The sequence below is a fragment of the Pristiophorus japonicus genome, chromosome 9 (assembly GCF_044704955.1).
Source record: "Pristiophorus japonicus isolate sPriJap1 chromosome 9, sPriJap1.hap1, whole genome shotgun sequence".
NCBI lineage: Eukaryota > Metazoa > Chordata > Chondrichthyes > Pristiophoridae > Pristiophorus > Pristiophorus japonicus.
This window is the reverse complement of record NC_091985.1, coordinates 97512772-97538157: the sequence shown is the minus strand read 5'-3', so window position 1 is coordinate 97538157 and position 25386 is coordinate 97512772.

The window sequence follows — 25386 nt, the reverse complement described above, 5'->3', positions numbered from 1 at the left end:
GCTGTAAAGTGCGATGGAAATGTGACGATCTGTGGGAGGAGTGTCAGTGTCAGGGTCACCTTCATCACCCCCCGCACCCATACCTCCCAAAAAAGTGAGTCATTCCCCCTCAACCCTGTTTGTTCAGTATGCCTGGTCTCATTTTGTAAGGAAATTCCCAATATTATGTCAGGACCTCGTTATCCAGATCCCAGACTAATTTCTAGCCCGAATACTCACAGCCGAGTTATGATGGAAGTGCGCTAAAATGGCCAAGGATTTTCTGCTCCAAAATATCGCCTGTCATCAGAAACCAGCCAGAATTATTACGCATGAGATATTCATAGAGTGAATTTTAGAACCAATATTTCACACGAGTGAGCATATTATTGATTATCTTCATTCAAGGTTCATTGTATACTTACTGCACTGGTTGATTTGTCTCCCAGTGGTCTTAAGAAAAATGCAGATTTTAAATATAATACTATATATGGTCAACAATAAAATCCTCACTTTTATTTTATTGCTGAAAAGATCTTGATAATCCATTCACTGTACACTCATGCAGCCTTCCCTGGCCTCGACTGCCAACCACACAATGAGACTATATTGTTAAGCAGCACCTGTGGGACAATCTTCAGCAGGCCATTATAGACAGCTGGGGGGTGAAATTGCCCCATTTTATAGTCTCGTTAGCACCTCTGGGGGGCGCTAATGGAGCACAAGGCAGTTTTTGCACAGGGGAGGGGAGCACAACCACCTCCCAGGAAATTGCCTGGGAGGTTTCGGAGGCAGCTCTGCGCTTAGCGCCCCGGGCCGCCGTGCAACCAGCAATGATGTCATTGCTACGCATGGCGACCCATCACCGGCCCCTTATCGCCTCATGGGGAAAATTGGCCCACGGGCCGCGAGGCTGGCATGGGCGGATGTCAATGCCAGCTTCATGGGTGGTGAAGCTGGCAGACATCCGCTCTCGGGGCGCTGTTTAAAGGGGAGGCCTACAGTGCCCTGGGCCGCCATGTTTGTTTGTCAGCTGACTCTTGGGTCGGCTCGACCATGGCGGCCCTAGTGTGCAGCCCGGCACTCCATCTTGGGTGTCGGCCCAGTCTCATACTGCCCTGGTGGCCCAGTGGCGGCCACCAAAGGGCTGTGCAGAGTGCACAGCGGCCCTCCCCTTTAATCCAAGGGGAGGAGCGTAATTATCAGCACTACGTGGTGCATCCGCATAGCGCTGCATTACTACTCCGGGACCCGCTTCCTTTGTGGGGTGGTGGGGGCGTGACTTCCGAGCCGGGTGCTGAAAGCTGAGTTATGATGGGATGCGGGGCAAATTCATCCCTCTGGTCTCTTAATGCAGGCTTGAATTTAATTTGCCAATTATTTTTTGAGACCAAAATCAGTGTTAGGTAGAGGCTGATCAGCTTCGGGACGTTCCAACTGGCACATGTCCCATATGCCGGAGCAATGGGTCTGATATTAGTACGAGAAACAAACTCCAAAGATGGGATAGTTTATAATGGGTCACTGAGTTGCTTGGAAGCCTAAGCAAGATTTTGCACTGCTGTCTATATTAAGTTAGCAGTATTAGTGTTCTCGTACTATGTAATAACATTTTATATTCACACTGGAGAATTGCAACATTTTATCATTTCGATTTTATAAAACCACTATTTAGATACATGCATCTTAATAGCTGTATGGAACAGTTAGGATTTAGCATTTGAGTATCACATATAATTGGCTTATATTCAACAAGATAAAATACTTTTTGAATATATTTAACTGTAACTTCAATGGACCGAAAATTGCGGTCGGAGGCTTCCTTTGGACGAAAGCCTCTGACCCTAAAAAATCTACGAAAATACCAGATGGTCCCGGAGGAACGTAGGATTCCGGTCGAAGGCCTTAATTCAATGCGCAGTGCACGGGAACACGTCTTTGAGGTATGTACGCATATGCTGGAATCATGTGGGCCTGGACCACCAATCACTACTGTATCTAGTATTTTCATTGATAATGGGAGCTCTGTTTGTATGGGCTCCCATTACTATCAATCAGAACCCCCCCCCTAAAACAGGAAACACAACACAATTTAAAAAAAACACACATTTAAAATGAATTAAAATTGAATATAATTTTAAATGTTTTGGAAAACATTTTTTTTGTGTGTTTTAATAGGGTTAAAAATAAATTTACCTTGATTGACAGGGTTTTTAATATAAAAATGAGTGATTAAATTTAATTTTTCTATGTTTTAAAACTCTTATGCTGGTAGAATTAGGCTATATGCCTGCATTGACCAGGCGTAAGAGTTTGAAGGAGATTCGCTGGGCAAGAGTTGGGCAAATAGCCCCATCTCTGTCCCGCGGATGTCCTTCCTGCGGGGATGCATAGGATCTGTCCAAAGATTGGAAAAGCCGATTCTCAGTGCATGTGAATCGCGAGCTGAGAACTGCCTTTTGCGGGACCTCGCCAGGTACGTGTGCACTTCGGACGCACCCAGCAAGGCCGCAATTTTTGGCCGAGTATTTTTCATGCAAAGGAAACCATATTTCGAAAAGTAATTTTAGAAATTTTAGATAGGTACAGACATTAACCTAAAAATAAACTTTTAAAGGGAAATAAATGATGGCAGGCTATAATTCAGTATGTGCCCAAGACTGGTGGACTAACATCCTGACAATCTTTGACAGTATCGAAAATGTAACCCTTACTATTTATTCTGAAAGTTGTTTGCTTTCAAAAAACTATAACTAAAGCAGATTTTGTCTGGCCCATTCATTTTTATACATTTCGCTATAAAAAGTGGACGATGCTTGACTGATTGAGAACTTCAGCATTTTAATCTAGCTATCCTACCACGTTGCTATTTTTCCATTAGCTGCTTTTGATTTATTGAAAATTTTGAAAACCTTCGTGTTTAATTCCCAGAGCGAACTTTATAGTATCTTTATTTCTATACATACAATAGATGAAAAAGGATTAATTGTGCATTTGCTGCAGTGATAACATCTGTCCTATCATCTCAAAGGATATTAAGCTTAATAAATATATTTATGAGAGCTGCTTTGTATAGTTCTAATGCAATCAGCCATGCTGTGTATGATAGCCTGGGACGATGAAAATTCATTGACTTTTGTAGCAAATTAGTCTACCACCTAATCACTGAACCCTGCTAAGGTTTTGAATTATTACTAGAACCAGCAGCTCAGTTAAAACACTTGAATGAATTATATCAATTCATAAACTTGTTCATGTCCAGATTTCATTAGCCACACATTAGCAGCATTTTATGTTTATTACCGTTCTGACATAATCTAATCCTTTGCAATCATAGCGTTCAGCTGGGCATCATCATTTAATCATAAAGAGTTACATTATATGTGATAATAGATAATAACAACCCTGGGTCAATGACTGCATATTAAAAGATCACAATCACATCCAATAAGGGTATGTATCTCATACGTTCAGTCATACAGATGCTCCCTTCTAATCACTTGCAAATTTTCCCACTGACACACTTATGCTGCAAGGTGACACAATTAAGAAAAATATGGATTTCAAGTGGGGCAATCCCCCGGCATTAAAGTAAACACAGAGAGCAATTAATACAGAGAGGAAACAAAATAAAAAGTGACAATAGCAACGCAACTAACTGTTCGAGGGTAGCATTGACCCTCTTTAACCAGCGAGGGATATGTGACAGTAGCAAGTTCTGGTATGATTTGAAGATTTTATTTAAGCATATACCCAATACATACATACCCATTATGCATCTGAGATTGAATACATGATTAATGTGGATACATTGTGGTTGAGGGCAAAGAACTCTAATAATTGATTTTTTTTTCAGAAGCAATTTATTACATTTTGCTCAATGTTATTAAATACTTGCTTTTCAGCTTGTATGGTTAAGTGTTGTTCTGTTTGTATCTGTTTCTAATCATTGAAGATTTCAGAATGAAAATATCCTAATGTACAATGAGTTTATGGCTCTGACTGTTTGATTAATTAGCAGATCCAAATTATCCAATTCAGTGTTTCAAATCTCATAAATGCTGCAGATTCTGTTGTTCCAGGGTATACATTTACTGTACTGCCAAAATTCATACAAATGTAGCAACGCAGGTCAAATAGGTATCATTGGAATCAGCACTGGTGATCGCTGAAACCACTGCCCATTTAAAAACAGGTTCATTTCATAACCATTGATTTTATTTCAGACAATGTCTGATCACAAAACCTCTCTGTTCAAACTGAAATACCTAAACCATTCTGTCCGTAAGTGTGACCGTAATTCTCCACCCTACGCCCACTCTGACCTTGGCTTCCTACTGTGCCAAGGAAGCTCACCGTAAGCGCGAGGAATAGCACTTCTTCTTTTGATTAGGCACTTTACAGCCTTCTAGACTCAACATCGAGTTTAACAACTTAGGATTATAACCACTGTAATATGTCCTTACTATACAGTATAAATGCACACGAGGTCCTTACTTGAGAAAAGATCACTCTGTGACCAGTTACCTTTATTACCAAGACCTCAAAAGGCAGACGGTGGGTGGAGCTTCCCCTTTTATACCGGAAAGTCCAGGTTAGGATTTTCTTCCACAAGTTCGCCCCCTGTAGTCAGTGTTCTTGAGGCATACAACTTAGGTCAGCTTATACATGGGTGACAATGACAGTTGAATACATGACATCATTTCCCCCCCAAAGTCTTATTGGGATCACAGGTTAAGTCTCTCTGGTGTTTGCCTCAGGCCTGTCTGGACTGCCCACAGTGACTGAGCTCTCCTCCACTTGGTTCCGGTGTTCGGTCTCCTGTGGTGGAGTGAACTCTATGTCGTGTTCTTCCTCTACTTCTTCTATGGGGTTGCTGAACCTCCTTTTTGTTTGATCCATGTGTTTGCGGCAGATTTGTCCATTGGTAAGTTTAACTATCAAAACCCTATTCCCCTCTTTGGCAATCACAGTGCCTGCAAGCCATTTGGGCCCTGCAGCGTAATTAAGGACAAAAACAGGGTCATTGACATCAATACATCGCGCCCTCGCATTCCTGTCATGGTAATCACATTGTGACTGACGCCTGCTCTCAACAATTTCTTTCATAGTCGGGTGTATAAGGGATAACCTGGTTTTGAGCATCCTTTTTGTTAGCAGCTCTGCGGGTGGAACCCCTGTGAGCGAGTGTGGTCGGGATCTATTGGCCAACAGGAGGCATGATAAGTGGCTTTGTAGGGAACCCCCTTGGATTCTGAGCATCCCCTGTTTAATTGTCTGCATTGCTCATTCCTCCTGGCCATTTGAGGCCGGCTTTAATGGTGCCATTCTGACATGGTTGATTCCATTGCCTGTCATGAAGTTCTGGAATTCAGTGCTTGTGAAGCACGGGCCATTGTCGCTGACCAAGGCATCCGGTAGACCACGGGCGGCGAACCTTGCCCGTAGACTTTCTACCGTGGCAGAGGATGTGCTTGAATTTAAAATGGCACACTCAATCCATTTGGAGTAGGCGTCTACTACAACCAAAAACATTTTTCCCATGAAAGGACCTGCGTAGTCCACATGGATGCGTGACCATGGCTTGGCGGGCCAGAACCAGGGGCTAAAGGGGGCTTCCCTGTGTGCGTTGCCCAGCTGAGCACACATGTTGCACCTGCGAACACAAAGTTCCAGGTCTGCATCTATTCCTGGCCACCAAACATGTGACCTGGCAATTGCCATCATCATGACAATGCCCGGGTGCTCATTGTGAAGTTCTCTGATAAACACCTCTCTGCCCATCTGGGGCATGACTACTCGGTTTCCCCATAGTAGACAATTGGCCTGAATCGAAAGTTTATCCTTGCGCCTATGAAACAATTTAAACTCCTCAGGGCATGCCCCGTACGTGGCTGCCCTGTCCCCATTCAGGACACATTTCTTAACTAAAGACAGTAGCGGGTCTTTATTTGTCCAGACTTTAATCTGACGGGCTGTCACCGGTGAGTCTTCGCTTTCGAAAGCTTCAACAGCCATGACCATCTCAGCATCATGATCAGCTGCCCCCTCAGTGGTGGCTAGTGGTAGCCTACTGAGTGCATCAGCACAGTTTTCAGTGCCCGGTCTGTGTCGAATTGTGTAGTCATAGGGCTAACGTAAGTGCCCACCTCTGTATGCGGGACGATGCATTCGCAGTTATGGCCTTGTTGGCCAAAAGGGACGTTAGGGGTTTGTGATCTGTCTCCAGCTCAAACTTCCTGCCAAACAGGTACTGGTGCATTTTTTTGACTGCATATACACATACTAGCGCTTCCTTTTCTACCATCCCGTAGTCCCTTCCTGCCCGGGACAGACTTCTGGAGGCACAGGCTACCGGCTGGAACTGACCATTGGCGTTTACATGCTGCAACACACACCTGACCCCATAGGACGACGCATCACACGTTAAAACTAGTTTCATACACGGGTCATATAATGTTAACAGTTTGTTGGAGCATAACAAATTGTGTGCTCTATCAAAAGCCCTTTCCTGGCTGTCCCCCCAGACCCAATCACAACCTTTGCGTAGGAGCACATGTAGCGGCTCTAACAGCGTGCTCAATTTGGGAAGAAAATTTCCAAAATAGTTCAGGAGCCCCAGAAATGAACGCAGCTCCATCGTGTTATGGGGTCTGGGTGCTCTCTGGATTGCTTCAGTTTTGGACACAGTAGGTCTGATCCCGTCTGCTGCTACCCTCCTCCCCAGGAATTCTACCTCTGGAGCTAAGAAGACGCACTTCGCCTTTTTCAGTCGCAGCCCTACCCGGTCCAGTCTGCGTAGCACCTCCTCCAGGTTGTGGAGGTGTTCTTCAGTATTGCGACTCATGATGAGGATGTCGTCTTGAAAAACCACCGTCCCTGGAATCGACTTGAGGAGGTTTTCCATATTTCGCTGAAAGATCGTGGCGGCCGAACGAATCCCGAACAGACATCTGTTATACTCAAACAATCACTTGTGTCATGATGGTGGTCAGCTTCTTCGACTCACTCACCAGCTCCTGGGTCATGTAAGCTGAGGTCAGGTCCAATTTTGAAAAAAGTTTGCCACCGGATAGCGTCGCAAAGAGGTCCTCCACTCTCGGTAGCGGGTACTGGTCTTGGAGTGACACCCGATTGATGGTGGCTTTGTAATCGTCACATATCCTGACCGACCCATCCGCCTTGAGCACCGGCATGATCGGGCTCGCCCAGTCACTGAATTCGACTGGCGAGATGATGCTTTCCCTCAGCAGGCGGTCCAATTCTTTCTTTTCCCGCATCACATATGGCACTGCTCTGGCCTTGTGGTGTACTGGCCTGGCGTCTGGGTTTATGTGAATCACTACCTTGGTCCCCATGAAAGTGCCGGCGCCGGGTTGAAATAATGAGTCAAATTTGTCCAGGATCTGTGAGCATGATACTCGCTCCACAGAAGAAATTGCATTGACATCGCCCCATTTCCAGTTCATGGCAGCAAGCCAATTCCTCCCCAGTAGTATGGTACCGTCCCCCGGGACAATCCGGAGTGGCAACCTGTTCTCCGAATCTTTGTGGGTCACGACTACTGTAGCACTGCCTAGCACCGGAATGAACTCCTTTGTATATGTCCGTAGCAGTGCGTCAATCAGCAATAATTTTGGCCTCCTGGCCTTGGACACCCACAACCTTTCGAACTGTTTGATACTCATCAGGGACTGGCTGGCTCCCGTGTCTAGCTCCATTAATACTGGGATGCCATTGAGGAGCACTTTCATCATTATTGGTGTCGTCCTGGTATATGAACTGTATATGTGCTCTACATGAACTCGCTGAACTTCAGCTTCCAGCGATTTCCCCCTATATTCATTTGGCCTCGTGGGGCTTACATCGGGCCCGTCCTCCTTGTACATCAACCTGGCTGCAGGCTTCATGCACATACGTGCCAAGTGACCGCTGACGTTGCAGTTTCTGCAGGTATATTGCTGATACCTGCAAGCTCTGGCTGGGTGTTTGCCTCCACACCTCCAGCATGAGCTGGAGGCCTCGTTGTTGGAAACAAAAGGTCCATTACCAGTCGATCATCTCTGACTGTCTCTGTAACTGTCCTTAAGCGCACCATTAACAGGTGTTGATGGCCCCATTACTGGCCGCATTGTCCATTGCGATGGCATGAATCGCTGTTCAGCTAGCCATTGTTTCTGTTGATTTCCCCCTTTGGGTTCAACTACATGCTGGGGCATGTCCGATTGCCCTTGTCTGCCGAGAGAACTGTGTGCCGCGTTAACAATGTTGACTTTCTGGTCGTTTGCCGCATTTGAGCCAAGATTTTTGCCATAAATCATTCTGGTCTCTTCCTCCCCTGAGATAATTGTCTGGGCTATCATAGCCACCACTTCCAAGGTCAAGTCTTTGGTCTCAGTCAGTTTCCTGAAAACCCCAGTATGCCCGATGCCCTCAATAAAAAAGTCTCACAGCATCTCCACTCTGCATACCTCTGGGAACTTACATAGGCTCGCCAGTTGCCGGAGATCTGCCACGAAGTCTGGAATGCTTTGCCCTTCTCGCCGCCGGTGCGTGTAAAATCGGTGTCTCGCCACGTGCATGCTGCTCGCTGATTTAAGGTGTTCCCCGATCAACTTACTGAGCTCTTCGAATGTCTTATCCGTCGGCTTCTCTGGCGCTGGAAGGTCCTTTATCAGGGAGTACGTTCTGGATCCACAAACCGTCAGGAGATGAACCCTGCATTTGTCGGCCGAATCCTGTCCCAACCATTCCTTAGTGACAAAACTTTGCTGTAGTCACTCAATAAAGTCGTCCCAATCATCACCAACACAGTACCTCTCTTCTGTGCTGCTGGTAGCCATGTTCGCGTGGTTTAAATCCCAGTTTCTCGTCACCAATGATATGTCCTTACTATACAGTATAAATGCACACGAGGCCCTTACTTGAGACAAGATCACTCTATGACTAGTTACCTTTATTACCAAAATCTCAAGAGGTCCCCTTTTATACCGGAAAATCCAGGTTAGGAGTGTCTCCTGCAAGTTCGCCCCCTGTGGTCAGTGTTCTCAAGGCATACAACTTAGGTCAGCTTATACATGGGTTACAATGACAGTTGAATACATGGCACACTGCCCCCATTTTTTCGGACAGCAGCTGTTGGTAATGATTTTGCCATTCCCATTTACACCTCCTCTAGGCCCATCTTATGATTCTTTACTTGTTCCATTACCATCTCCTGTTGCCTTGCATCATCATTATTTTTGTTATTTAATTTCTCCTGCCTTCCATCCTATCACAGACCTTCCTTTTTGTTCTTTCTGCCCCTTCCCCCTTTCCCTGTCTCTGCACTTGCTTAAAACCTGTTACATCTCTAACCTTTTCCAGTTCTGATGAAATGCCATTGACCTGAAACGTTAACTCTATTTCTCTCCACAGATACTGCCTGACCTGCTGAGTATTTTCAGCATTTTCTGTTTTTATTTCCGATTTCCAACATCCGCAGTATTTTGCTTTGGTACCGAAACCATGTCGTAACTATACTAATTACATGTACAGGTATTCCATCCTGTTCCTGTCAAGAGCTTCCTTTTGGCTCAGATTTTACCATTTTGACAAATCAAAGTACACACAGTTGTACCCTAAATCATGGCTCTTGCTATTGCAGAACGTATCTGACTACCTCTGATACAGAAGTATTTCAGATATCTTTCGGAATTCAGTTAAAAAAGTGCAACAAATTTACAACTGATGCCAATTAGTTGGGTAGATCCTTTGTCTGAAAATCTTTCAGCACCCAAAAGCTGACATGTGCAATTATATGAGAATGGTGTCTGTAATTTACTGCAGGTGGTCTCCCGCGGTCTTTAACCTGATGATGCAGCATTTTTTTCTTGCTGCCATTTTTCTCCATTCACCATCTTTCCACTCCTATAAGCATCGATTCTTTGTTTGGGTAAGTCCCACAGATGTTAGGCAATCTTCAGTACCTTGCATCAGTGGCATTTTCCTTGTGTCAGTGTCAGCAAGCTATTCAATCATAGTGACTATCCGAGCCAAGTCTGACATGTTCTCACCCAACATTCACACACATGCTACTAGCAGGGTTCACTGGATAGCAATCAGGAATGGCAATCTCAAATGAGTTTCTCCTATATACCCCAAGAGCAATGAGGCAAACTGTAGCACTTTTAGCATCACAGCAGAAAAAGCTAACAGTGCAGAACAGATGTCTACCTGGGACTTTCCTAGTCTGTAGCTCAGCTATTCCTTGGATGAACCAGCTGAGCTACTGACAGTACCCTTAAAAGTGTAGTACTAGCAGGGTTCTGATTTCTTCCCTTCACTCTCTAGTGTCAATAGCAAGATCAACTATGGTGTTCTCTAGGTAGTGCAGTAAAGCAGCAGTACCTCTTATGTTCTACCCAGTTTTACGGTTGTCACGGCTGACTAGCCAACTGTCTTATCTCTTTGATATTCTAGCTCCATATCCCAGGTCAGATGTTAAACAACCTCCTTTCTCGTCTGGTTCACAACAAAACATTTCTACTAAAGACGAGACTTCGCAGTGGAGTATCCGAAACAGACTTTATTGATACACAGTAAAGGTGATCGGCCTTTAATTGTATACAGAGAGTGACTTTACTGGTTTCTGTATCTTCTGAGTACACTCTGACAAACTGTTGAAAACCATGATCCTTTATACACCATATTTTGACTACATCAAAGGAAAATGTCAAAATGGCATATCTATTTCCCAAATCCCCTGAAAACAGACTGGGCCGAAAATTGTAGCCTCTCCAGGTACGCACGCAACCAAAGAGGCCTCGCAAATGCCAGTTCTCGACACGTGATTTGCATGCGCCGAGAACCTGCATTTGCGAACTGTCAAAATGTCTTGACAGATTCTACCCTTCCCTGCAGAAAGGGCATTCACGAGCGGAGATTTGGACTATTTGCCCAACTCTTGCCCAGCAAATGTCCTTCAAACTTTTTACTCCTGGTAAAAGCAAGCGTATAACCTACTTTTATCAGCGTAAGAGTTGAACATAATTAGTTATTTTTGTATTAAAAATCCTGTCTATGAATGTAAGTTTATTTTTATCACTTGAAACATTTTTTTTAAACGTCAAAAAAATAAATTTTTCTCTAAACATTTTAATTGAATGCAATTTCTATTACATTTTTTTTTAAACTTATGTTTGTGTTTTATTTGATTTTAGGAGTGTTCTCATTAGGAATGAGAATATTACATTGTGATTAGTGGTCCAGGCTCATGCAATTCCAGGATACGCATACGATCCTGGAAGACATGTTCCTGTACCCTGGACTGCAAAACTAGGCCTTGGAGCAAAATCCTAGGTTCCTCCGGGACCACCAGGTATTTTCGTTAAAAAAAGTCAGTCGGAGGCGTTTGCCCGCAGGAAGCATCCAAATGCAATTTCCCTTCCAGTATGTAAAGAGTTTGCAATTGTTTACCACAGATTCACTTCCCGTAAACAAGGCTTTCTTTACCTATTGTTATCTTTAGAAAGTGGACTCGATACCTCTGTTTTATTACCCTAAAACTAAACCACTTATGGGCAACATCATTACTAACACTCATTCCCTTGCACAAGCACTTTACATTTCAGAAAACAAGCAATCCCTTCCTCTCAGGACACTTCAAAGTCATTCTGTTTATATCCGAAAGCCTATTGCTTTAAGATACAAAAGTTTGACTGTTAACCCTTAACTTCCCAAGATATCCAACATACATTTCTCCAGGATGTCTAACAACAGACACAATCCTTAGCTGACAAGACTGCAGGATTTGTTGGAATCCAGTTGCTTGGGTTACTATATATAATAATCATACATATACTATTCTAGTGGACACTCTCTCTCACTCTCGGGCAGGTACAGGGAGAGGCTGAAAAAATGGCTGGCACGCCACAGAAAGTCCAATGGCCGGATGTGAACTTGTATATTTTTAAACTACTGATAAGAAACTCAGAATTAGACTGAAGCTCAGTTTTGAGCCAGGGTCATTGCTAAATACCCCACAACTATTTGCCAATTAAGAATTTAACCCAGACTATCAATAGCAATGCCAACTTGTAAACACTGCACCATTATTATGTGTGCTGCAATATATGTTGCTTTGAAACATTATGTATATTTTGCTTGAGTGTCCATTGGAAATTTTTCTTGATGCATTAAAATCACATGTTTCAAAATCAATTATACAGATGTCCTTGTAATTATTTAAACAGTATAGTTTTGCTTAACAGCAAATAGCCTCGGTGCCATTTAAAGTATAGCAACACTCACATTTTATCAGGAATGAACAACTTACATTTGTATAGCGCCTTTAATATAATAAAATGTCCCAAGGCACTTCACAGGAGCATTATCAAAAATCTAAATTTGACACCAAGCCACATAAGATAGGGCAGATAATCGAAAGCTTGGTCAAAGAGGTAGGTTTTTAGAAGCATCTTAAGAAGGAAGGAGAAGCATAGAGGCGGAGAGGCTTAAGCAGGGAATTAAAACCTTAAAACCTTAAAACCTACCTCGTCTCCTTATGTGGCTCAGTATCAATTTTTTTGTCTCATAATACTCCTGTGAAATGCCTAGGGATGTTTCACTACATTAAAAGCGCAATATAAATATATTTTATTGTTGTTATATGTTCATTATAAATTCCTATATCCAAGTTTATAATGGAAACTGCCTATGTAAACTGGTCATGCTATAATTACTTGCACTTCTCTCAATCTCCTTTCTCTCTACCCCACTCTCTCTCGGTCAACCACACCTCCCTCTTAACCTCGTTTGTCTCACATCCATCTCTCTCCCAACTCCAAATCTCACTATATCTTGCTATATATCATTACATCTCTCTCTCTCAACCTCCTCGCCATTTCTCTGTAGCCCCTCTCTGTCTGTCAACCATTGTCTAAACATCTCTGTCAACCCTCTGACTCTTCCACTACTCTCTCTAACCCGCCTTTCCTCTCCTCCCCCTTTACATTGCCTTCCTATCTGTATCCCTCAAAGCAGCTTTTAAAGAAAATTAAATTAGAATACGGAAATGAAAACTGTCCGTCTTTCCCTATGTCTCTCCCCTTCACTGGTGTTAGGAATTAGAAGCTGTCTCAGATATCTAAGTCATTAGCATTGGCCTTTTCTAACTATCAACAATGCAGGTGGAGATAATTAGTTGACTTCAAGATTCAACTGTTTATTTTTTAAATTGAACATCAGCATGAACATAGATCCTCTTTTGCAACCCTTCTCTCCCCCTCACCCAGCACTCTTTCTCTCACTCACTAGAAGCAGAAACAAAAGCTATAACAGGTGTGTAATGGGACACTGTCGGTTATTTCACATTGTTTCACACAATCATTAACAAAGTTCCTTTTAAAAAAAACACTCAATATAAATCTTACCACATTTAAACTTTTGAAATTTGTCCTCTTCGTTTCAAAATTATTTTCAGAAAAGCGACTGAAAAGAAAGTTGAAAAAGCAGAAAAAACTGCTGCATCCATACAGCTGACTGAGCAATATTGCTGCATCCTGGGAAATCAGGTACACTGCACGTGCTCAGACTCCACAATCAGAATTCAGCCCACAGAGTCACTGGTCTGGGGAAAAATAGCAACTCCAAGCCCAAGCTTTTGGGAGAGGCTGAGAGCTTCAAGTAAAAACATTAATGAAAGTGTTAAAAGACAATTCAATTCATAAATGTAATCATGTTATTGTGATGTATGTAATTTTTATTTTATTGAAACCTATATTTGGGACATTACAAATTTGAGTTACTTAAGAAAATATTTAAAATGGGGATTGAATCATGTCTTCACATCCAGGTCTAATTATCCCATATCCTCTAACCCTGCTTTTCCAAGGATTACATTTGGTCTTGACTCCCCACTTCAGCTGCCTTCTATTCCATCAGCATTGGTGCCCTTGAGAAAATCTCACCTTGGTCCTCAGAATCCCACCATGATCAGCCCCAACACCAACATCACCAAACTTCTCCACAATCACCCGATGCTGCACAGAACGTGGAGTATCAGCACCTGACCACATTGCTGCCCGGAACACCAAGGATGGCCTCACCATGGCCACATTTACTCAACTTGACGCGGTACATGCTAGCTGCCACATGATGCGCCAGGTTGGTACCACCCCACACCATCACCAGAAGGCATCCCTGCAATGACCAAACCATTCCTTTCACACTCATCACAATTGTGGAGGGTACCCTTATGTTTCACCATTCACTGCAACTCACTAAGCCACTTCCAAAGATTCACACAAATCTGTCCAAGAACGCAATGTGTTCAAAATAAAGATTTTGATGTTTGACAACAGATTAGCAAAAACTTTACCTGAACATTGGCTAAAAGAGCCAAGTGCCTGTTAGTTGGTATGAATAGACAAGGATAAGGGTGAGTGCGAGATGTGGATGTGATATTGTAGATAGGGAGAGAGGGATGGGTGGAGGTGCAAGGTAAGTTGGTGTGAGTAAAGATGAGCAGAAGTAGGGTACGGAAGGCAGAGTGATGGGGATGTGATGAGCGGCACAGCAGGATGGTTGAGTGAAGCTTTCCAGTGATGTTTCATGATCTACTGAGAACATTGAAAGGTTAACACCACTGCAGCCAGGTCCTCTTGATGACATCCCTGCTTGTGCCCTCCTGTGTAAAATGCAATCAGGCCACGTTGGTGTCCTGGGGAGGTCTCTTCCACCCATTGGAAGGGAAGAGGACCTCCCTGTGTGCTGTGTCTCCCTCCATAAGCATCTGGAGGGAGTCATGGGAGAGCCTGGGTGCAGCTTCTATGCAGTGCTTGTCAGTGTTTGCGACTGCCACGTGGGGGCTGCCTGTCTTTTACTAGGAATTCATCAGGATCTGGAACGAAGTCTCCACCAAGCGCAGCTCTCCACCATCTGGAGTGGCAGCGGTCCTGCAGAAGCCGCTGCTCAGGAATCCGTACCTCCACAACCGTGGTTTTAGGTAGCAGGCGGATGAGAGGGCTGTGGCTGGTGAGGTGACCAGGGTCAGGGACCTGCTCGATGGCGGAGGAGCGGGCTGGATGGCGCCAGACGTGCTGGCATGGCGCCTAAACTGGGCCGACGTCTGGCGCGCGGCCAATGCCATCGAGTCGCTAAAAACAGCCCTGGGCCCTGACTCCGTTAGGTATGTCGAGGAGGCTCAGGCATATGGGTAGATCCCGTCCGAACTGACCCCCATCCAGATGGAATTCCTCATCGGCGCCAAGCCCCCAAATCTACCTCGGGAGCCGGTGCCTCACAACTTGAGACTCCTCGGGGAAATCCCCTCCGTGTCTTTCAGTTCTGCGCAGAGGGGTTTCCTGTACGGGCTGCTCCTGCACGCTCTCCACCTTGCCACCCTCGTCTGCCATCCGGACACACCATGGCGCACCATCTTGCCGTCCAGAAGAGGCGGGGGTCCCCAATGGAGTGCATTCTACGCGAGAGTCCTCCCACTATCTATTGGGGACTTGGCTTGGAGAGTGGTGCACGGAGCAGTCCCGTGCAATAAATGTTTAAGTCGGTTCAAGGACTCCCAGGCCGCCTGCAATTTCTACGGTCTGGAGGAGTCTGTGTTCCATGTTTTTATAGAATGTGAGAGGTTGCAGCCCCTATTCCATTATTTGAAGGGGCTGCTCCTCAAATTCTGGTCCCACACTCCTGATCTTTTGGCACCCTGTGCGGACAGGATCGGGCAGGTCCGAGGGCCTCCTTGTAGAACTGCTCCTTGGCACGGCCAAGGGTGCCATCAGCTGATCCAGGCAGCGGGCGGTCGAGGGGGTCATTCAGCCTGACTGCCTGCCTCTCTTCCGTGCGTACATCAGAGTCAGGATGTCTCTGGAGATGGAGCACGTGCTATCCACCAGTACGCTCGCGGCCTTCCGCGAGAGGTGGGCGTTGGAGGGATTGGAGTGCATCATCACCCCTGGCAACCAAATTTTAATTTGATTTTATATGTCTAAAATTTAATTTGTTTTATTGCTGGGTTTTAGTGTCCCCCCACCCCCACTTTTAACCAGGGGGCACTTGTAAAATTTGTGTTTTTTTAGTGCCCTAAAAAAAAAAGGGCACTTGAAAAGTGTTTGGATGTCCCCCTCCCCCCTTTAATCAAGGGGCACTTGATTTAATGTTTATTTTTGTTTTCTACAAAAAGAGTTGTCAGTGTTTGCAGCACCTCAATGCTGCAGAACACTAACAGAACAACTGTCAAAATGAATGTGGGCATGGTCCCTTTAAGGAACCTGGCTGATGACGGGTCATCAGACCCGCTTCCTTTTAATTGGCTAGGAACCTCGCAGGACGGGCTTAACAAGCCCAATCAACGGAAGATTCTTTACACAGTGCGGGCTGGAGCCAGGAGCGGCTTCGCAACATTCCATCTACCCCGACCTTGGTGAGATTATGGCCTTAGATTCCCAATTAGCCACATGTAGCTAGTTGCTAACATATTGGACAATACTGACCGAGTAAATCTGTATTGTACTGTCTCTAAAACCTCAATATCCTTCCTATAGTGTGGAATACTGCACGTACTACTGCATACAGTGTTCTAACTGAGGTCTTGTTAAGCTTTTATATAGGTTCATCATTATCTCTTGGCTTTTATATTCTATATCTCAAGATAAAACCTAGAATATTATTGGTATTTTTCACAGCCTTATCAATCGGAGATTCTGCCTTTAATGTTCTGTGAATCTGTAACCCCAAATCACTCTGCTCTTCCACAGCGCAAAGCTAACTTCCATTCAGAATATATTACCTGCTGTTATTTTATCTAAATGCATCACTTCATACTTACTAACACTGAATTCCATCTGATATGTTTTAAGCCTATTCCCCCTTCTTATCAATATTCCTTTTCAGTTTCCTTTAGTCTTATAAAGAATTAACTATACCTCCTATTGTAGTATCATCTGTAACTTTTGACACCACTCCCTCTAGGCCTATATCCAAATCATTGATACACACAGTAAACAAACCTGGCCCCAGAACTGAACACCATTTCCAACCACTCTGAAAACTGCCCTTAACTCCGAAGGCCAATTTTACTGCCCGCCCCCCCGACCCACCCACCAGATGAAATCAGGATGTGTGGGTGGAGTTAAAATATCAGCGGTGTGGTACTCACCTTGTCCAGACCACACTTATGCCCTGCACCATTTTAACGGGCATGTTTTTAGGCAGCGTCGGAGGCCCTCTGACCAGGCAGACAAAGGCCTCATTGGGATGTAAAAGTCAGGGTTTGATGACATTATTTTAACCCCAGGACTTGCGACTCAAGCACAGTGCAATCGCATCCAGGGCAGTTGGTGTGAAAAAGCTCCAGGGCCAGAAGAGGCCCAGTTAAAGTGCTCCTCCTGCAAGGAATCTATGGCTGTTCTATTCCCAAGGAATTCCCGATCCACTTACCTGAATGCTGAGGATCATTCCCATGGGTCCCCCGTGATGGTCCCCTGCTGTGGTCATCCTGCTCCCGCCCACTGGCACCTTGTCATTTTTGCTGCATTTGGCTGAAAGTCGGGCCTGGGAGCCTCATGTCAGCGAGTCCATTTTTGAAGATAAGACTTACATTTGCTGTACACCAGTCCTTTGACAGTATTGAATTTTGATATGTGGATACAAGTGACTCTGCTTTCTCCTCCCAACTTTAAATATCTATGGGTGCAATTCACCCACCCAGGTTTTTGTCCTCTTTAAGTTTGGCTCGGTAATTTTTGATAGGTGATGCAATATTATCGTGATTTAGTTTTATTTATTGGGATTATTATGTTTTGACAAGGATGCATTAAGAATGTGATTCTATTATTAACTTAGTAAATTGAAGATTTTCTTTTACATAACTAAGTAATTAACATTTTACTTAAATATTAAAAGTGAAGCATATTCTCCTTTTAACATGGGTGGATAAGAATAGCCTGCCATATAGCTATGCTAGAGTCGGCATCACATCTATTACTGTACCTGTCCCCAATATAGCACAGAATCACTGCATTGCTATTATTGAGGAAATGCTTTCTTAACTATTTTAAAAATGCATTTAAAGACATTCTGCACCCCGAGCTAAGAAAGTGAAAAAAATATCAGCCAGATTTCCTACTTCTGAACACTTTTCAGTGATTCCTATGTCAAGTGTTTGTGTGTGTACATATGATGAGGGCTTGGTTTGTGCTCTCTGTAAGGCTCCCCATGATAAATAACTGCAGGCATCCATTGACAAGGCTTATTTTTTAAGAAAGGTCATTAGGTGAGATACTTTAAGATTACCACTACCTGTGGAAATGTGTCCCAGCCTGAGCCAGTGCCTTCAGGAAAGCTGGTCAAAAGAGAGAAGAAAAGCCAAACAGAATTAAGTAACCTCAATAGCAATGACATGAAACTTTTACTTTTTTTCATCTCAAATTTTCTCCTATCCTCTCCTGAAGTACAGACTGTTTTTGAGATGTGGTTCCATGCATGCTGGTCTTTCCCAGGGACGTCACGAAAGTGGCCATGAATGAGTTAATACAGTGAATATCAGGAGGCTATTTACATGGGGAGTAAGCCCAATTCTGTACTCAACTGATACCAAAGTTCACACATACTTTCCAGCAGCAGTAATCGTGGCTCTTTTTTCCTTCTTTAACCCAGAGCACTGAGGTCAATTGTGGTGGCTTGACTGCTGCCTCAGCTAAGATCAGCTACTCAGTGCAGATCAGCATTTCACCCTCGGATATGCCAATTATCTAAGGTTTGGTGCATTTACTAACCGAGCCATCAGGGGAGTGCATTTTCTTTTTTTAAAAAAAAGATAATTTACTGACACTTGAAGTTAAATGAGCATTTAATTGGTGTCAGCAGCTGTAATGGTCATGTGGGTCTAGGTCAGAGACTTGAACACAAATAATTTAGGCTGCTCTGTCCAGAAACAATTTTTTGCATCAATCCTTTGACTTTGCTCCTTTCATAAACTCAATGTGATCCTGCTATATTTCAGCTTCTTCTCACCACATTACATCAGTGACTCGCCTTGTCATGTACACATAGAGTCTTGAGAGATTACAGTGCCAGCTGGAGGATGTGTACTGCTGAGGCGGGTAAGTTATTGAGTTCCAGTCGGTAACACAGTGAGTGTGATAGGTGCTTTAGCTGCTAACTACAATATCTTTGCCAGTCTATGGCTTTTAAAAGTAACAAAATTAAAACATTGTGAATTTGGATAGCTTGATCACAAACAAAATCTTTGTCAAGTGCTCTGAATTATGTGTCGCAGTACTGTGGAGAGACACAGCATGGTATATAGTATCTTTTCACTATCAGATTCATGTCATTGGTTCGCTACTGTGCAATGCACCCTGGGTAAGATCATATAATTGCTATTGGCAACTTGTGCCCTACAGCTGTGCTATAAAACTCTCCACAGAATTTTGGTTCAGAAACAAGACAGATATTTATTATTTTTTGATCAGCTAGGATGCTGTGAAGAATTTTATTGTATAGGAAGGAGATAAAAATGCTCAGAATGGGGGAGCCGAATGGTCTTTTTTCATTTCTACTTCCTTATGACTCTATTAATCTGTATTAATATTAACTATCATTCCATGGAAATATACAATTTTGTAAACTGAGTAGAATTCTCATCTAATACTTTGATGCCAATTATATTTTGACAGCACAAAAAAGAAACAATTGCGATGATTAATTTATTCTGTGAATACTTCAAAAGTACATATTTTTATAGAAGAGAGAAAAAAAGTAATTAAAACATTGTGATTCACAAGAAAAAAGTACTGATATCATTGGTGGTAAATATGCCGCTGAGAGTCCTGACAAAAATCACACTCAGTGCATCACATCCCATGTTTATTTACAGCATGGAAATACTTCCTGCATTGAAAGTGTTCCCATTATGGAGAAGCAACCTGAGATTCACATGGATGCAATCAATTAGCTGAAGGAAGATTTGAATTTTTGTGCTTGGAAAAAAATCAACATTTTTAAAAGTCATGAATGAAATTGGTGAAGTGGATGCAAGGAAATGTTTGTGTAGAAGCAGAAGAGAATGAGCTAAAGGAACTAAAAGTAACTTAAGGAGTAACTACTTTACACCTTGAGTTTTTAAACTTGTGGAATAGATTGCCATCTAGTGCACTGAATGTGAACACAATATCAACAGCTTATATTTGTATAATGCTCCCCACATATAAAGAAGTGTCTGAGAGTACTTTGCAGAATATTGGATATGAGTGGACACCACAGCAGAAATGAGAGATTAGGAGAGGCAAAGGCATGACATGGAAGAGGGTCTTTAGGAGGCTTTTGAAAGTAAGGAAGAAGATGGCAAAGTGGATGTGCTGAGGAAAGGAGTTCCAGGGGGCATGGGCACAAGTGGCTGAAGGAGTAGCTACCAATAGAGGAATAATGGGGAGCGGTAAGCTGGTCCATGATGAAAGGAGACTATGCACAGCATAATATGTTTGGAAGAGATTGCAAGCATATGGAGGAGTAAGGCCATGAGGATCTGAAGGTGAGGACAAGAATATTGAAATTGATTATCTGGGACAAGGAAACATAGCAAAGGACTTGATATGGAGGAAGACATGAGCCACAGTATATTGCATGACTCATATAGGATTACATAGGATATACAGAACAGAAACAAGCCATTCGGCCCAACCAGTCCATGCCAGCATTTGAGCCTCCTCCTGTCTTTCTTCATCTAACTATCAGCATAACGCTCTATTCCCTTTGCCCTCATATGCTTATCTAGCCTCCCCTTAAATGCATCTATACTATTTGCTTCAACCACTCCCTGTTCCACATTCTCACCACTTTCTGGGTAAAGAAGTTTCTTCTGAATTCCCTATTTGATTTCTTGGTGACTATCTTATATTGATAGCCTCCAGTTTTGCTCTTTCTTAGAGTACACACAGAGTGTTTTCACTGTATCAAAACCTTTTATAATTTTAAAGACCTCAATTAAGTCAGCCCTCAGCCTTCTCTTTTCAAGAGAAAAGAGACCCACCTGTTCATCCTTTCCTGATGGGCATAACCTCGCATTTCTGTTATCATCCTTGCAAATCTTTTTTGTACCCTCTCCAGTGGCTCCATATCTTCCAAGTGTGGTCTAACCAAGATTCAATACAAGTTTAGCATAACTTCTCTACTTTTCAATTCTATCCCTCTAGAAATAAACCCTAGTGCTTGGTTTGCATTTGTATGCCCTTATTGATCTACATCACTACTTTTAGTGATTTGTGTATTTGTACTCCCAGATCCCTTTGCTCTTCCGCCCTATTTAGATTCTTATTTTCCAAGTAATATGTGACTTCCTTATTTTTCTTACCAAAATTTAATATCTCACACTTATTTGTGTTGAAATTTATTTGCTAATTATATGCCCATTCTGCAAGTTTATTAATGTCTCTTGTAATTTGTTCCAGTCCTCCTCAGTATTGACTATCCCCCCCACCCCCAATTTGATGTCTTCCGCAAATTTAGAAATTGTGTTTTTGATTCCAAAGTTTAAATCATTAATATAAATAGTGAGTGACAGTGGGCCCAACACTGATCCTTGTGGGACCCCACTTTCCACTTGCTGCCACTTTGAATAACTACCCTTTATTCCTACTCTCTGCTTTCTGTCTTGCAGCCAGCTAGCTATCCATTCTACTACTTGTCCCCTGACTCCGCATTCACTGACCTTGTTCATCAGTCTATTATGTGGTACCTTATCGAAGGTCATTTGGAAATCTAGCTAAATTACATCAACTGCCCTGATATCTTTCACATCCACTGGCAGATGGGGCCTCAATTTAATGTTTCATCTTAAAGATGGCACCTTCACCAATGCAGCACTTCCTTGATATCGCACTGAAGCATCAGCCTCAATTATGTACACAAATCCACAGTAGGACTTAAACCTACAACCTTCTGATTCAGAGGTGAGAGTGCTACCAACTGAGCCAAGCTGAGAGCAAGGGACAGTGGCCCAGTCAGAGAGGATGTGATTGGGGAATTTGATTTGAAGAGTCCCAGAGCTCTGGGCAGGGCAGAAATCTTGATTCAAATGGAGAGATGGGAGCGAAATTGAATGTCAACAATGTTTTGCAGGACTTTAGAAAGAAAGTGAAGGATGGAGATGGGGCAGTAGTTGAAGAAGATGGAAAGGTTGAGAGTAGCGTTTCTGAGTGGGGGGTGGGGGGAGAGGTGTGGGGGTGGGGATGGGTAATGACAGGAGTTCTAAAGGATATGATGACAGATTGGAAAACAGGAATGGTTGATGATATCACCAATTATGGGACTGACGAGGGAAAATTAGGTGATCAAAAGCTGGGATTGGAAACGGTTGAGCAAGCAAATGCTTGGCTTTGTGGATGAGTTAAGTTTAGTGACACCAGAAGAGCAGTTGTGATGATATGTGGAATACAAAGGGCGGATGATAAGATGGGTGTGGGAGGGAGGTGAAAGGGGGTTCGATGTGTGGATGGAGGGTGCTGTGCGAGGTGACTGGCGGAGCCGACTTGTTGTGGAGAAGAGGAATTTAGACAGAGTTATTCTTGCTCTTCAGAATGAACTTGGATTAGTACATGGCCCTGACCATGGAAGTGAAGCAATGGTAGAGCTCAAGGTGGTTGAGCCATTTTTGGCAATGAATAGCTAAGCCAAGCACTTATCATGGACATTTAAGCTTGCGGCCTCTGAATTTGAGTTGGAGATTTCCACTCAGATGAACAGTCAAAAAGTAAATGGAAAGATTTCTGATTTTGACTTGAATAACTATTTTTCATTCCTATTTCTTATCTCTTAATTGTAACAAGGGAGTTATATAACAACATCTGTTCTCTTGATAATAGTAGTCAACTGTTATATCTCAGGAGATAACTCTGCCCGAAGTTGTGACACCTCCTCCAGGAGGGCCTCTCACTTTGGTTTGAGTTTGTACTGAGCACTCTGGCCTCAGAGAATAATGCAGGAATACACCTCTAAAGCTCCTTCCCCTAAGACTTTTATAACAATGGAAGTTTAACCAAAACTGTTATTATGCCAACTTAATAATTCCACAAACTAATATGGCTAAGCTAAATTGGAGACGAGAAAAACATTAAGGAGCTTTGCAAAAGCTTCATAAAGAGGGCCCTTAGCTGTAGTGTAGCTATTCTTGTTCTGTATGTTTCTGCTTTTAATCCACCCAATCCTCTACATACAATAAGCTTGCACTGTTTAAATTATCACAACTTTTCCAGCCATTTTATTATAGAAACTGCAAAAGCTAACAAAGATCATGAGGTTAATTCAAAGAAATTATATTTTCTCTCTGAAAATTGATAGAATTGCCTTCCAATTTTGTTGAGTTTCTCACCATTCTTTCCTCCTGAAAATCTCTGACACCTCTTGATTTTCAATCAGTAGCATCTACTACCTTCACTGGCATGCTACTTCATTAGTATGGTTGACTGGTTGAATCACCCAATCAGAAACTGGCATTTTGAGATAAAACTCCAATGCAAATAAATTGAGATTCTGAAGCATATTTTTTCCTCAGTAAATTATAGCGAGCATGCCAACATACACATGTTATTTTTAATATCCTTCACAGTGGGGCAGAGACAAGAATTTTAGAATGAGGTGGAGGAGAAGCATCACTTCAGAAAGGCTGTTTTAAAAAAACACTGTAGTTTATATTGTAGATCAATATCAGCATTATGCCATGAGGGACTATTTTCTCTCTTTCCTCCAAATTACCACCCTTTGATCAGAAAACAAGGGTGGATATAAGGTGTAAGAATTTTGCATGTTCTAATAAACTTTGCAGTGTGCTTGATCCCGCAGGCTGACAAACAGTTAAGTCAGTCACATATGATTGCATGAAAATGCACTTCATAGGTAGGAGATAACAACCAGAAAGAATGCTTTTTTACATGGAGTGCAACCTCCGAAGACTTAATATTCAGATCAGCTAACCTCAGAACATCTGGTTCTTGAATGGTACAAAAAAACAAGAGAGCTAATGAAAGCAACAGTTATTATCCATGAGATCAATGCACCAGTGCAACACCTGCTAAAATTTAAACAAATCTTATCTTGATTGCTGATTACATACTCTTTCTTCAGTATGATATTCTGTCATTATTTGCCCTGGCACATAATACTCAAATTGATGAAAAGCCAACGGCAGTTGAAAGAAATGGCAGAGGTTAACATAAGGTGATGTTCTTGAAGCAACTAATAACGAATTGCATTAGATTAATTTTGTATGATATATCCATAAATAAGTTATGTGGTAAAAAAAGCTGCTTTTTTTTCCTCTTGTAAGTAGCAATGGAATGTTTTTTTAAAGAGATCAGTACATATCCCTATGGTTTATTCCTGCAAGCTTTTGACTATTAAATGTGATGGCAATCTCTACAGAACCAGCTATTAACATACAGCAACATCATCAACTATGATACTTAAAATTGAATACAACAAACAAACTGATTGTACTATTTATGTCTGAGGTTTTTCTTGCTTTTTCTGCTGATTGAAAATCAAGAGATCTTGGAGATTATCAGGAGGAAGAAACGGTGAGAAGCTCAACAAAATTGGCATAGGCTTGAAGGAAGTCAAGATGGCTGTTTACTCAAGTTGAAAAGGCAGAGATTTTCTGAATACGGAACTGTACAATATTTAAGCATGGTTTATGCACACAAATCCATAGTAGGACCGAAACCCACAATCTTCTGATTCAGAGGTGAGAGTACTGCCAATTGAGCCAAACTGAGAGCAAGGGACAGTGACCCAGTCAGAGTGGATGTGATTGGGGAATTTGATTTGCAGAGTACAGGTTATCACATCATATTTGTCATTACCATTTAATCACAATTCAAAAATAGTTTTATTTAACAAATCATGTTTGACATCTGCCTAAAGCTAGAAAAGATTCGAACAATCTATACCCTCTTCCTGGTGACATATACAACCAGACTGCAGAACACCGATCCACAGAAGGGCGGACACACTGGTACAAGAGAAAATAAGGATACACTACCAGCTGCACCAGGCAACACAAGAATTGTGATCAAATTCAACAAAACCCAAACAATGTGAAGTATTTTTTGCGCCCTGTGCATCCCTGCCCAACATATCCATCCCTAACTGTAGCCACTGACAACAACACAGACAGACCTAAAGCATGTAAAACAGCGGCTCCAAGAAATTTACTGACCAAGGGCTAGAACCTCCATTTTCTTTGCATTCTTAACGCCCACTTAATGCCCATTTTACCACTGAAATGATGTATAACGGCCAAATATCGCCCATTTTGGCACAAAATGTAAACTGGCGGGCATTTTTAGGAAACTTATCGCCGAGCGTTACTTTCCCCATGTGTTTAATGCTGGGAAAAAATATTACCACCTGCCCACT